General features: G+C 39.5%; 1 long non-coding RNA gene across 1 annotated transcript in view; it reads right to left on the bottom strand.

Annotated features, from left to right (window-relative positions):
- LOC121490187 overlaps nt 1–16,407 on the bottom strand; it is a 245,695-nt gene that overhangs the window by 103,297 nt on the left and 125,991 nt on the right. The gene's annotated exons all lie outside the window — the stretch shown is intronic.

Consider the following 16,407-nt stretch of genomic DNA (forward strand, 5'->3'; position numbering starts at 1 on the left):
GTCAAAAAAAAAAGGCAAAAAAAATGAAGAGAATGAATTGTCATAAATGAGGCTAGTTGGGCAAGAGTTGCACAGGATCCCCAGAAACACCACTGACACTGGAATGGATGAGGGAGGATAAGCAGCTGGGAACTCATGTACTGGGCAGCACAATAGGCAACATCCAAAGGATGTGGTGAACTAAATTCCATGTAGCAGACAAAATTTGTAATCAAGCAGGCAATGGTTTCATGGCTCCAAGTAAGCCAGTAATAATCATGAGAGTAGCTTCCACTTATTAAATACTTTCTAAGTATTTTACATGTGTTGCTTCATTTAATTCTTATAATTCTGTGAGGTAGATAATATTATTTCTCTGTTTTACCAATGAAGAAACTAAAATAAGAAAGATGGAGAAAGTAAGGTAAAGAAACTAAGTACTTAGGTCATTTGTGCAAACTCACCCAACTAGAAGCTTTTAGAGCTAGCTTCCAATCAAGGCAGTTTAAGTCTGGGGAGGCACTGTTGGCCCCACAAGATACTCCACTCCATGCACTGTAGGATTGGTCAGTGAGAATCCAGAGAACAGGCCATAGGAAAAAAGAGTCAAGAGTCAAGCAGCAATGCAGGGTACTGGGGCATTATGCTAAGGCTCAAGGTAGGCTGCAGGTCAAGGGAAGAACTGGAAAGTTACACTAACACTGGTCAACCAAGGCAGAGATCAGCTTGTAAGGAGAAGAAGCTCGAAAAGAGAGGCTACATGGCATTCACATCTAGCACACCAGATACGCTGTTTGTGGTAGGATTCATGCCAGGGCCAGGAAAATAAAGAGTAAGCCAATGATCTATTTCCAGGCCAGGGTAGGATTTTGGGGTGGGGGGAAGGCTGATCTTGCAGTGAGGGGCCTGGAAAGATGGGCTAATCAGACACATTTATCCTTCACACATACTACTAGCTCACATCTCAAAAAACTGAGGGTGACTTAAGAAGAGCCTGTCCTACTTGGAAATCTCAATAAAGACCTAGGTGTCCTCCATGAACTATGCTGCAGATATAACTAATTCAGTAACGGCTACTAATAGAACTAAGTCAGAGTCATCCAAAGCCCTGTAAAATATTACATTTTTAGATAGGTGAGCAAACTGTTAAAGCTCAAAGAGCTTCCCCCATTCATTCAAATTAAATGATTCCTTTGGAAAAGCTCACTTACTTAAAGGAAAGTCTCCAAGAATCATCTAGGAAGCTTATAAAACTTTGTCAGGGGTCCTATCTTAAATATCAAATTATCGTATAATAGTGCACATGAAATTGTATTAAGTGCCCTGAATAATTCTGATAAACTGTATGACTCATCTAAATGAACACATACAAAAGACTGCCAAAGGAGTCCATTGGTGGGAATGTTCCCCAAGAGCTGCGTCCTTTCGCCAGTTCTAATGGGGGTCAATGCCACTGCCTTGCTCAGAGTGCTAGTGTGGTATTCTCACTTCATTTCATCTGATTACTTTACACATATGCTGGCCCCAACCAGGAATAAATCCTTCACTTAGACGGTAGAGGCTATCTGATTCAGAAACTTACTTCAGAAAGTAATGGAGTAGGATCTTAAGCCAGCCACAGGGGAATTTGAGAATGACAAGGTCAACCATGGATAAACAGGAAATAGATTAGTAGGTGTTTAAATGAAATGGAAGCAACACTGCAGTATTGCACAGAGGTACATTTAAGTAGTAATTGAGAATGTCTCTTCCCTCAAGTTATGACAATTGTTCAGCAGAAATGATCAGGCCAATGGCTTGGTTCTGTTCCTATCATCTTGGTCTTGTCTATGACCTTCTTTTGTCTTCCTCTGTGTGGAGGGCTCATTTTAAACCATGGAACTGTTTTCTCTAAATAGTAGTTAAATTTTACCAAATTCTTAGAACTGCTATGCTTTGTCTTCTGTTGTTTATAAGCAATTTCATATTTAGTGAGTAACTTTAGGTCCCTAGGATGACTTGAGCAGCAAGAAGTTCTCTGAGGATTTATTCTAAATGCAAAAGTTTCTTTTTCTTATTTTTCAATACATATTGAAGTTTCTCACACAGCAAAGGAAGCTATTTTCACCTCCACTTATAGCAGTTTCAGAGTAGATTTACTTGAATTGTACCCTCAGGGATTGAAATTAGGTAAAGGATGAATTTGCTGATAATCAAGTTAGGTCTTTCATTGTGACCTGAGTGTCACATAATCCAGTCCAATGTTTTCTTCCATGTGAATAGCTGATGTTTACATAGTCAATTCAACTGGCTATGTATTGGGCCAAAACAAACAGGAAGAGGACTACAGAGTTGGTCAACCTTGTCACCATCTGCCTTTTTTTTTTTTTTAATTTAAACACAGCCTAAATTGATAGAACTAGAATTAATAATAAAAAGTTGAACTGTCTTTAGGAGTTTAATAAAATGTGATGCCTTTTCTGAGGATGTTTTTAATTGATCAATGTCAAGAATACAAGGGCAAGGTAGGAAGAACAAGCCAACCTCTCAAAATCTCTTCTAGTCAAGGAATACAATGATTATATCACAAGCAGAAGAAATGCCAGCCAATTTTTCTTTGGTGCCTAGCATATCTTCTTGGAATTTAAAAAGAGGAGCAATGTCGATGATTTGCCACAGGACATGGCCACCTTTCACAGAACTCTAATTTATAGCAGCAAGTATCCAAAAGACAAGTTAATAAAGATAGCCTAATGGGGAGAAATGAGTAAAATCATAGCAAACCACACCAAGTATTTTCCCAACCCAACATTTCCTCCAGCCATGTGGCAACATTCTTCTCAAAATACTGCCCTTGTAAAAATGGCTGACACAAGACACAACCTCAATCCAACCACTTCATCCATCCCTTGCACAACTACATTGGCTTTGAGCCAAAGTCCCAAAGTGCAGATAGAAGTTACTATTCCAAGGCAGCTAAATACAGTGAGAGAAATGGAACACCCATTTTTTTTTTCCAAGTCAAGCAGGACCTTGTAAGAAGCAAAACAAGAGTTTGGATTGGCTGGATGATTTAAACAGCTGTAAGGATGACTTTATGTAGCATAATTAGTTCACAGGAGCTCATAGCCAATGAAAAGAAATACACAACTCTGAATTATTTATTGTAATAGACAAGTCCAAACAATCCATAAAGAACCAATGTCACATAATTGAAAAATAAAACACATAAACAAGTTGGCAGGTTCTGGGAGCCTGACTTCTTGCCCATGCTCTCCACATTAATTCAGGCTTTTAAAGTCAGATGGCTGGTTTATCACCGGGTTCATTTTACCTCTCTCAGACTTTCTCAGTATCATTATCTGCAAAATGAAGATGATAAGAATAAGCCCCAAACGGAGCTCCACTCTGGGTGTGGATCTTGCTTAAGATTCTCCTTCTCCTTCTCCTTTTTCCTGCCCCATGCTCATTTGTGTGTGCATGCACAAGCCAAATAAATAAATACATAAGTACATCTACCTAACAAGACTACTGTGAGGATTAAGTAATAATAATATTTTACTACATAAACTATTGCCGGCATTAGGAAAATGCACAGCACAGTGCACTTCCAACTCATCATCTTTTCAACCTCTCTCAGGATGAAGGAGGCATGGCAGTGAGAGAATGGAATGTCCCTTGGACCAGAAAAATAGTATCGCTCTCTGTACAAGATGTGCAGGCTTCTATATCCTACAATCTTTTAAAATTTCATCAGTCACCTATTAAGTATATCTATAGGTCCCCCAACTGATTCCTTTAGTTATATATAGAAATTAAACCATCTCTAATGCCCCCCCCATACAAAAACCTTGGGAATGTATTGGGCATAGAGGGTGGATCAATGTGACCACATTATTAGTCATATAACAAACAGTCCAGGTAAGTAATTTTGTTTTCTCCCATAGATTAAATACATTCTCACCTGCAGGGACTAATGGGCTCCAGGGATCTTTCTCTATATATTTAACAATGAGATAACTAAGTGGCAAAGTCAACAATAATCAGAAAGCAGGTGCAAGGAACCAAACAACTTTTTTACAAATATTGTTTTTCCTTAAGGGAAATAAGACACGCTTTGATAAAAGAGCTCTGTAACCTAAAACAAGAAGAGAAGAGATGAGGGGAGAGAACGATTGCTGGCTAGGAATAGGTTCTATTAGAACAATCAGCTTAATTTCTAATCTTTGCAGGAAATAAAACTTCTTTGAGCTTGGTAAAAACCTCTGGATCCAAGTTGGAACAATTTCTTCTCTTGATCTCCCAAATCTAACCAGTTACCCCAGTGATTATTCCTTTGAAATGTCTTTGTATGTTGTTCTTCTTTTCCATCTCCACTTGTCTCTGCCATCTTACCATCTCCTGCCCAGATACTGAAATGCCTCATAACTAGCCATCCAGATTTTCCCAACCAAACTGCCCAAGTAACAGTCTCAAAAAGCTCTACAGCATCATGCTTTTTATTATTATTATTATTATATTCTTCCTTTACAGCGTCATGCTTTAACTCAAAATTCCAAATGAGTTCTCTGTGGTTGACAAGTCTGACCATTTCTACCTGACTTACCAAGTCCTTCAGAATATGACTCCACCCTACCAGCCTATCCTTATTTTCCAGTCTGACTGGCTTCCTCACCAATCTCTCATAAATACACAAGACACACCCCTACACTGCTCTATTGCCCCTTCCACTGCTTCACACATGCTTCTTGCTCTTTTATGGAATGCCCTGTTTCTCCAGCTGCATATTCTTCCCTGCTCATATTCACCCTGCTCATTCTTCAGGACCTAGACTTAGTCTCATCTCCTCCATGAAGCCTCTTGCCACACCTGCAGTCCTCAATAAAGATTTTCTTTGTACCATATAATCTATCACTTCACAAAACATCTGTATATCACTCATTTCATGTGCATTAGACCCATATCCATAATAACTAGGTAATAAATTAGGTCACAAAATACTGGCTTTTGTGACAAATATGATCCCAAACACATTCTGTTTGATATCTCATTTTCGTTTTCTCTCATTTGAATAATTAGACACACTCTTAACTGTCTACATAATCTCCTCAGGGAAATCAATCTTCTGCCATTATTCCTCAAATCATTAAAATTAAGAGTAACAATATTAGAATATGTATCATTAAAACCTCTAAATCTTGAGTGTAAGAGAAAAGACATTAGGCAGATTAGAAAAATCATTGAACAACGATTTAGGAGATCTGGCTTCTAAGTACCACCCTACTATTAACCAGCCCTGTGATCCTGGTTAAGCTATGCAGTGTCTCTGCAGAATGAAGAGGTTGGACTGGGTGATCTCTATGGTTAAGAGGTTGGACTGGGTGATCTCTATGGTTTCTTCCAGCTCTTTCATTCTGTGACTGCAAAGCAAACAACAAAAGGCATTAGAACCCAGGTGGTCATGTCTAAAAAGTAGAAGTAAAGAGGTTTCTCTACAGAAAATAGAAAAGCTCCAAGTGCCTTCTCTTTTATAATTATAGTATTAATATTGTGGGGGAAAGTTGGTATCAAATTGTGCCCATTTATTACATAGTATGTTATAGTAATCTTCTACTTCAAATACAAAAGAGACAGCTGGTTAGTTTTCACTTTTTGTATTTGTTTTGTTTTTTGTTTTTATTTTATTTAAAGTCAATTAGCCAATATATAGCACATACTTAGTTTCTGATGTAGTGTTCAATAATTCATCATTTGCATGTAACACCAAATGCTCATCACATCATGTGGCCTCCTTAATGTCCATCACCTAATTACCACATCCTCCCACCCACATCCTCTCCAGCAGCTCTCAGTTTGTTTCCTATCATAAAGAGTCTCTCATGGTTTTTCTCTCTCTCTGATGACTTCCCATTCAATTTTTCCTTACTTGCCCTATGATTCTCTGCACTTTCTTATATTCCACATACAAGTGAAACCATATAACTAGTGTCTTTCTCTGATTGACTTATTTTGCTCAGCATAATACCCTCCAGTTCTATCCACATTGATGTAAATGGTATGTATTCATCTTTTCTGATGGCTGAGTAATATTCCATTGTATGCATATGCCACATCTTCTTTATCCATTCATTTATCAATGAACATCTCAGCTCTTTCTAGAGTTTGGCTATTGTGGATATCGCTACTGTGAATATTGGGGTGCAGGTGCCTCTTAGGATCACCACAGTTGTGTCTTTGCAGTAAATACCTAGCTGTATGATTGTTGTGTCATAGGGTAGCTCTATTTTTAACTTCTTGAAGAACCTCCATACGATTTTCCAGAGTGGCTATATCAGCTTGCATTTCCAAGAGTGTAAGAAGGTTCCCCTTTCTCTGCATCCTCATCATCATTTGTAGTTTCCTGTCTTGTTAATTTTAGCCATTCTGACTGGTGTAAGGTGATATCTCATTGTGGTTTTGATTTGTATTTCTCTGATGCCAAGTGCTATGGAGCATTTTTTCATGTGTCTATTGGCCATCTTATGTCTTTTCATGTCTTCTGCCCATTTCTTGACTGGATTATTTGTTTTTTGGATACTGAGTTTGATAAGTTCTTCATAGATCTTGGACACTAGCCCTTTATCTGATAAGACATTTGCAAATATCTTCTCCCATTCTATAGGTTGCTTTTAGTTTGGTTGGCTGTTTCCTTTGCTGTATGGAAGCTTTTTATCTTGATGAAGTCCCAATAGTTCATTTTTGCTTTTGTTTCCCCTGCCTTTAGAGATATATCTAGCAAGAAGTTGCTGTGGCCAGCAGAGGTCAAAGAGGTTTCTGTCTTCTCTAGGATTTTGATGGATTCCTGTCTCTCACATTTAGGTCTTTCATCCATTTTGAGTCTATTTTAGTACATGGTTTAAGAAAATGGTCCAGTTTCATTCTTCTGCACATGGCTGTCCAATTTTCCCAGCACCATGTATTGAAGAGACTGCCTTTTTTCCATTTGATATTCTTTCCTGCTTTGTTGAAGATTCATCGCCCACAGAGTTGAGAGTCCATTTCTGGTTTCTCTATTTTGTTCCATTAATCTATGTGTCTGTTTTTGTATCAGTACCATACTGTCTTCATGATTATAGCTTTGTAATAGAGCTTGAAGTCTGAAATTGTGATGCCACCAGCTTTGGTTTTCATTTTCAATATCCCTCTAACTATTTAGGGTCTTTTCCTGTTCCACACAAATTTTAGGATTTTTTCTTTCAGCTCTGTAAAAAATGTCTGTGTATTTTGATAGGGATTGCACTGAATGTATAGATTGCTCTGAGTATGCATAGACATTTTAACAATAGTCTTCCAATCCATAAGCATGGAATATTTTTCTATTTCTTTGTGTCTTCCTCAATTTCTTTCATGAGTGTTCTGCAGTTATCAGAGTACCGATCTTTTGTCTCTATGGTTAGGTTTATTCCTAGGAATCTTATGGAGGTTTTGGTGCAATTTTAAATGGGTTCAATTCTTTAATTGCTCTTTCTTCTTTCTCATTGTTAGTGTAGAAATACAACTGATTTCTGTGCATTGATTTTGTATCCTGCCCCTTTGCTGAATTGCTGTATGAGTTCTAGCAATTTTGGGGTGGAGTCTTGTGGGTTTTCCACATAAAGTATCATGTCATCTGCAAAGAGTGAGAGTTTGACTTCTTCTTTGCCAATTTGAATGCCTTTTATTTCTTTGTGTTGTCTGATTGCTGAGGCTAGGACTTCTAGTACTATGTTGAATAGCAGTGGTGAGAGTGGACATCTCTGTCGTGTTCCTGATCTTAGAGGAAAAGCTTCAGTGCTTCCCCACTAAGAAGGATATTCAGTGTGGACTTTTCATAGATGGCTTTTATGATATTGAGGTATGTTCTCTCTATCCCTACACTGTGGAAAGTTTTAATCAAGAAAGGATGTTGTATTCTGTCAAGTGCAATTGAGAGGATCATATGGTTCTTCTTTTATTAATGCAGTGTATCACCTTGATTGATTGGTGATTGTTGAACCCTGCAGCCCAGGAATAAATTCCACTTGGTAGGGGTGAATAATCCTTTTCTTTTTTTTTTTTAAGATTTTATTTATTTATTTATTTATTCATGAGAGACACACACACACACACACACACACAGAGAGAGAGAGAGAGAGAGAGAGAGAGAGAGAGGCAGAAACATAGGCAGAGGTAGATGCAGGCTCCATGCAGAGAGCCTGATGTGGGACTCAGTCCTGGGACTCTGATCATGCCCTGAGCCAAAGGCATGCCCAACCACTAAGCCACCCAAATGTCCCTGAATAATCCTTGTCATGTACTGTTGGATCCTACTGGCTAGTATCTTGGTGAGTATTTTGGCATCCATCTTCATCAGGAACATTGGTCTATAATACTCCTTTTTGTTGGGGTCTTTGGTTTGGGGGTCAAGGTAATATTGGCCTCATAGAATTTGGAAGTTTTTCTTCCATTTATATTTTTTTAAAAACAGCTTCAGAAAAATTGGTATTATTTCTTATTTAAACGTTTGGTCGAATCCCCATGGGAAGCCATCTGGCCCTGGGCTCTTGTCTGTTGGGAGGTTTTTGATTACTGCTTCAATTTCCTTACTGGTTGTGGGTCTGTTAAGATTTTCTATTTCTTCCTGTTTCAGTTTTGGTAGTTTATAAGTTTCATCCATTTCTTCCAGATTGCCTAATTTGTTGGCATAAAGCTGCTCATGATATGTTCTTAAAGTCATTTGCATTTCCTTGGTGTTGGTCATGATCTCTCTTCTTTCACTCACGATTTTATTTATTTGGGTCATTTCTCTTTTCTTTTTGAGAAGTCTGGCTAGGCGGTTAATCAATCTTTTTAATTCTTACAACGAACCAGCTTTAGTTTTGTTGATCTGTTATTCTGTGGTTCTGGTTTCTATTTCATTGATTTCTGCTTTGATCCTTATTATTTCTCTTCCTCTGCTTGGTTTTGGCTTTATTTGCTGTCCTTTCTCCAGATCTTTTAGGTGTAAGGTTTGCTTATATTTGAGATTTTTCCAATATTTTGAGAAAGGCTTGTATTGTAATGTACTTCCCTCTTAGGACCACCTTTGCTGTATCTCAAAGTTTTAAAAGTTGTTTTTTCATTTTCATTAGTTTCCATGAATTTGTTTAATTCTTCTTTAATTTTCTGGTTGAGGCTGCAGTGCGCACGGCGGGACCCGGAGCAGCTCGGAGGCGGCTCCAGCAGAGGAAGAGGCTCCGTGCAGAAGGGGTTGCGCGGCTCCGGGAGCGGCTCGGAGGGCCCGGGTGGCGGCTCCCCGGAGGGGGCTGCGGGCGGGAGCGCGAATCCAACAGCGCAGGCCCCGGAGCACAGGGCGCCGGGACACACCCCAGGATCCGGCCTCCCCCGGGACAGGCAGAGGCCGGGAGGGCCCAGGACAGCGAGGACGCTCCTGCCTGGAACTGAGCAGATCCGCGGCCCCGCCCGGAGCCTCCAGGACCTGCAGACAGAGAGCCCCGGAGCTACTGCGGGAGCTGACTCCAGGCTCCCAGAGCTGCCCCCGCCACTGTGGCTTCCTCCCGGGGCCTCACAGGGTGAACAACCCCCACTGAGCCCTGCACCAGGCAGGGGCAGAGCAGCTCCCCCAAGTGCTCACACCTGAGAATCAGCACAGCAGGCCCCTCACCCAGAAGACCAGCGACACGGACCAGTTCCAGGGGAAGACAAGGGACTTAAAGTACACAGAATCGGAAGATACTCCCCCGTGGGTTTTTTTTTTTTCTTTTTGATTTCTGTTTGCGTCCCCCACCCTTTTTTTCCCTTTCTTTTTCTTTCTCTTTTTCTTCTTTTTTTCTTTTTTCCTTCCTTTTTTCTTTTTTCCTTTTCTCTTTTCTTTCCTTCTTTCTATCTCTTTTTCTCCTTTTCACAATACAACTTGTTTTTGGCCACTCTGCACTGAGCAAAATGACTAGAAGGAAAACCTCACCTTAAAAGAAATAATCAGAAACAGTCCTCTCTCCCACAGAGTTACAAAATCTGGATTACAATTCAATGTCAGAAAGCCAATTCAGAAGCACTATTATACAGCTACTGGTGGCTCTAGAAAAAAGCATAAAGGACTCAAGAGACTTCATGACTGCAGAATTTAGATCCAATCAGGCAGAAATTAAAAATCAATTGAATGAGATGCAATCCAAACTAGAAGTCCTAACGACGAGGGTTAACGAGGTGGAAGAACGAGTGAGTGACATAGAAGACAAGTTGATGGCAAAGAGGGAAACTGAGGAAAAAAGAGACAAAAAATTAAAAGACCATGAGGACAGATTAAGGGAAATAAACGACAGCCTGAGGAAGAAAAACCTACGTTTAATTGGGGTTCCCAAGGGCGCCAAAAGGGCCAGAGGGCCAGAATATGTATTTGAACAAATCCTATCTGAAAACTTTCCTAATCTGGGAAGGAAAACAGGCATTCAGATCCAGGAAATAGAGAGATACCCCCCTAAAATCAATAAAAACCGTTCAACACCTTGACATCTAATAGTTAAGCTTGCAAATTCCAAAGATAAAGAGAAGATCCTTAAAGCAGCAAGAGACAAGAAATCCCTGAATTTTATGGGGAGGAGTATTAGGGTAACAGCAGACCTCTCCACAGAGACCTGGCAGGCCAGAAAGGGCTGGCAGGATATATTCAGGGTCCTAAATGAGAAGAACATGCAACCAAGAATACTTTATCCAGCAAGGCTCTCATTCAAAATGGCAGGAGAGATAAAGAGCTTTCGAGACAGGCAGGAACTGAAAGAATATGTGACCTCCAAACCAGCTCTGCAAGAAATTTTAAGGGGGACTCTTAAAATTCCCCTTTAAGAAGAAGTTCAGTGGAACAATCCACAAAAACAAGGACTGAATAGATATCCTGATGACACAAAACTCATATCTTTCAATAGTAACTCTGAATGTGAACGGGCTTAATGACCCCATCAAAAGGCGCAGGGTTTCAGACTGGATAAAAAAGCAGGACCCATCTATTTGGTGTCTACAAGAGACTCATTTTAGACAGAAGGACACCTACAGCCTGGAAATAAAAGGTTGGAAAACCATTTACCATTCAAATGGTCCTCAAAAGAAAGCAGGGGTAGCCATCCTCATATCAGATAAACTAAAATTTACCCCGAAGACTGTAGTGAGAGACGAAGAGGGACACTATATCATACTTAAAGGATCTATCCAACAAGAGGACTTAACAATCCTCAATATATATGCCCCGAATGTGGGACTCCCAAATATTTAAATCAATTAATAACCAAACTGAAGAAATACTTTGATAATAATACACTTATACTTGGTGACTTCAATGTAGCTCTTTCTATACTCGATAGGTCTTCTAAGCACAACATCTCCAAAGAAACGAGAGCTTTAAATGATACACTGGACCAGATGGATTTCACAGATATCTATAGAACTTTACATCCAAACTCAACTGTATACACATTCTTCTCAAGCGCACATGGAACTTTCTCCAGAATAGACCACATACTCGGTCACAAATCGGGTCTGAACTGATACCAAAAGATTGGGATCGTCCCCTGCATATTCTCAGACCATAATGCCTTGAAATTAGAACTAAATCACAACAAGAAGTTTGGAAGGACCTCAAACACGTGGAGGTTAAGGACCATCCTGCTAAAAGATGAAAGGGTCAACCAGGAAATTAAGGAAGAATTAAAAAGATTCATGGAAACTAATGAGAATGAAGATACAACCGTTCAAAATCTTTGGGACACAGCAAAAGCAGTCCTAAGGGGGAAATACATGACAATACAAGCATCCATTCAAAAACTGGAAAGAACTCAAATACAAAAGCTCACCTTACACATAAAGGAGCTAGAGAAAAACAGCAGATAGATCCTACGCCCAGCAAAAGAAGAGAGTTAATTAAGATTCGAGCAGAACTCAAAGAAATCGAGACCAGAAGAACTGTGGAACAGATCAACAGAACCAGGAGTTGGTTCTTTGAAAGAATTAATAAGATAGATAAACCATTAGCCAGCCTTTTTAAAAAGAAGAGAGAGAAGACTCAAATTAATAAAATCATGAATGAGAAAGGAGAGATCACTACCAACACCAAGGAAATACAAACGATTTTAAAAACATACTATGAACAGCAATACACCAATAAATTAGGCAATCTAGAAGAAATGGACACATTCCTGGAAAGCCACAAACTACCAAAACTGGAACAGGAAGAAATAGAAAACCTGAACAGGCCAATAACCAGGGAAGAAATTGAAGCAGTCATCAAAAACCTCCCAAGACACAAGAGTCCAGGGCCAGACGGCTTCCCAGGGGAATTCTATCAAACGTTTAAAGAAGAAACCATACCTATTCTACTAAAGCTGTTTGGAAAGATAGAAAGAGATGGAGTACTTCCAAATTCGTTCTATGAGGCCAGCATCACCTTAATTCCAAAACCAGACAAAGACCCCACCAAAAAGGAGAATTACAGACCAATATCCCTGATGAACATGGATGCAAAAATTCTCAACAAGATACTAGCCAATTGGATCCAACAGTACATTAAGAAAATTATTCACCATGACCAAGTAGGATTTATCCCCGGGACACAAGGCTGGTTCAACACTCGTAAAACAATCAATGTGATTCATCATATCAGCAAGAGAAAAACCAAGAACCATATGATACTCTCATTAGATGCAGAGAAAGCATTTGACAAAATACAGCATCCATTCCTGATCAAAACTCTTCAGAGTGTAGGGATAGAGGGAACTTTCCTCGACATCTTAAAAGCCATCTATGAAAAGCCCACAGCAAATATCATTCTCAATGGGGAAGCACTGGGAGCCTTTCCCCTAAGATCAGGAACAAGACAGGGATGTCCACTCTCACCACTGCTATTCAACATAGTACTGGAAGTCCTAGCCTCAGCAATCAGACAACAAAAAGACATTAAAGGCATTCAAATTGGCAAAGAAGAAGTCAAACTCTCCCTCTTCACCGATGACATGATACTCTACATAGAAAACCCAAAAGCCTCCACCCCAAGATTGCTAGAACTCATACAGCAATTTGGAAGCGTGGCAGGATACAAAATCAATGCCCAGAAATCAGTGGCATTTCTATACACTAACAATGAGACTGAAGAAAGAGAAATTAAGGAGTCAATCCCATTTACAATTGCACCCAAAAGCATAAGATATCTAGGAATAAACCTAACCAAAGAGGTAAAGGATCTATACCCTAAAAACTATAGAACACTTCTTTTTTTTTAATTTTTTTTTAATTTTTATTTATTTATGATAATCACAGAGAGAGAGAGAGAGAGAGAGGCAGAGACACACGCAGAGGAAGAAGCAGGCTCCATGCACCGGGAGCCCGATGTGGGACTCGATCCCAGGTCTTCAGGATCGTGCCCTGGGCCAAAGGCAGGCGCCAAACCGCTGCACCACCCAGGGATCCCTATAGAACACTTCTGAAAGAAATTGAGGAAGACACAAAGAGATGGAAAAATATTCCATGCTCATGGATTGGCAGAATTAATATTGTGAAAATGTCAATGTTACCCAGGACAATTTACACGTTTAATGCAATCCCTATCAAAATACCATGGACTTTCTTCAGAGAGTTAGAACAAATTATTTTAAGATTTGTGTGGAATCAGAAAAGACCCCGAATAGCCAGGGGAATTTTAAAAAAGAAAACCATAGCTAGGGGCATCACAATGCCAGATTTCAGGTTGTACTAAAAGCTGTGGTCATCAAGACAGTGTGGTACTGGCACAAAAACAGACACATAGATCAATGGAACAGAATAGAGAACCCAGAAATAGACCCTGAACTTTATGGTCAACTAATATTCGACAAAGGAGGAAAGACTATCCACTGGAAGAAAGACAGTCTCTTCAATAAATGGTGCTGGGAAAATTGGACATCCACATGCAGAAGAATGAAACTGGACCACTCTCTTTCACCATACACAAAGATAAACTCAAAATGGATGAAAGATCTAAATGTGAGACAAGATTCCATCAAAATCCTAGAGGAGAACACAGGCAACACCCTTTTTGAACTCAGCCACAGTAACTTCTTGCAAGATACATCCACGAAGGCAAAAGAAACAAAAGCAAAAATGAACTATTGGGAATTCATCAAGATAAGAAGCTTTTGCACAGCAAAGGATACAGTCAACAAAACTAAAAGACAACCTACAGAATGGGAGAAGATATTTGCAAATGACATATCAGATAAAGGGCTAGTTTCCAAAATCTATAAAGAACTTATTAAACTCAACACCAAAGAAACAAACAATCCAATCATGAAATGGGCAAAAGACATGAACAGAAATCTCACAGAGGAAGACATAGACATGGCCAATATGCACATGAGAAAATGCTCTGCATCACTTGCCATCAGGGAAATACAAATCAAAACCACAATGAGATACCACCTTACACCAGTGAGAATGGGGAACATTAACAAGGCAGGAAACCACAAATGTTGGAGAGGATGCGGAGAAAAGGGAATCGTCTTACACTGTTGGTGGGAATGTGAACTGGTGCAGCCACTCTGGAAAACTGTGTGGAGGTTCCTCAAAGAGTTAAAAATAGACCTGCCCTACGACCCAGCGATTGCACTGTTGGGGATTTACCTCAAAGATTCAGATGCAATGAAACGCCGGGACACCTGCACCCCAATGTTTATAGCAGGCAATGTCCACAATAGCCAAACTGTGGAAGGAGCCTCGGTGTCCATCGAAAGATGAATGGATAAAGAAGATGTGGTTTATGTATACAATGGAATATTCCTCAGCCATTAGAAACGACAAATACCTACCATTTGCTTCGACGTGGATGGAACTGGAAGGTATTATGCTGAGTGAAGTAAGTCAATCGGAGAAGGACAAGCAGTGTATGTTCTCATTCATTTGGGGAATATAAATAATAGTGAAAGGGAATATAAGAGAAGGGAGAAGAAATGTGTGGGAAATATCAGAAAGGGAGACAGAACATAAAGACTCCTAACTCTGGGAAACGAACTAGGGGTGATGGAAGGGGAGGAGGGTGGAGGGTGGGGGTGAATGGGTGACGGGCACTGAGGGGGGCACTTGACAGGATGAGGACTGGGTGTTATTCTGTATGTTGGTAAATTGAACACCAATAAAAAACAAATTTATTATTAAAAATATATATATTTACTACTTATGTACTTTATTAAAAAAAAATTTTCTGGTTGACCCATTCATTCTTTAGTAGGATGCTTTTTAACCTCCATGTGTTTGGGTTCCTTCCAAATTTCCTCCTGTGATTGAGTTCAAGTTTCAAAGCATTGTGGTCCAAAAATATGCAGGGAATGACCCCAATCTTTCGGTATCAGTTGAGTCCTGATTTATGACCCAGTATGATCTATTCTGGAGAATGTTCCATGTGCACTTGAGAAGAATGTGTATTCTGTTGCTTTAGGGGGGAATGCTGTGTATATATCTATGAAGTCCATCTGGTCCAGTGTGTCATTCAAAGCCCTTCTTTCCTTGTTGATCTTCTGCTTCGATTATCTGTACATCACTGTGTGTGTAGTTTTCACTTTTTGAAAGTTATCATATATATTTCAAACCAACTCAGTAGTGGCTCATCTTGAATTTGAGTATCATGAAGCTCAATCATGAAGCTGCAAGAAAATTTAAAGGAAGCCCAACTCAAATTTGGTTGGGAAGGAGTCTAAAGATACATACTGAATGCTCCAGTATAGATCTAAGAAAACTGTATGCAAAATTCTGAAAAGCAATTACCTTTCCTACTTTCTAGCCATATGTATATTTTAAGTAACAAGAAATACTAACGAAATTTGCCATAAATCCGTGAAATCTTCTATTTCTTTTCTTTCTTTTCTATTGGACTTGATGAGATTATTTAAGACAAAAAAGAAAAAAAGGAGAAGGCAGGTTATAATAAGACATCTGTGAAAAATAATTTATAAAACAATACACAGAAGGAGAAGAGTTTGCCAAGGGCAGAGGAGTAGACATGAAAAAAAAAAAAAGATTTTAAAGGGCGGGGGGTCTTCCAAGTCTAGTCAAATAAAAATGGTAAATGTGTGACAACATCATTCACATTGTGATGCTGCTTTGGGGATCTCATTTATTCATCAAGTGCTTAAGCAATATGCTGAGCACTTGGGATTAAAAAAAAGGAAAGACACAGTGTCTCCCCTGCAAGAACTCACCATCAAGCAGAAAGACAGCCAGAGGCTGAGCTAGCAGTGGACCTGACTGAAGGCTCACTATATGCCAGGCACTACGCTAGGCACACTAGTCCCATGAGGCAGGAACCATTATTATTCTTGTATCATTGATGATGAAGCTAAAGCTTTGGGAGATTCAATAATTTATCCAAGTGCTATGATCTGAATGTTTGTGTCTCTTCCTCCTGGCCCCACCCAAAAATTTATATTTTGAAATCCTAAC

Source organism: Vulpes lagopus, chromosome 4 (assembly GCF_018345385.1).
Source record: "Vulpes lagopus strain Blue_001 chromosome 4, ASM1834538v1, whole genome shotgun sequence".
Classification (NCBI taxonomy): Eukaryota; Metazoa; Chordata; class Mammalia; order Carnivora; family Canidae; genus Vulpes; species Vulpes lagopus.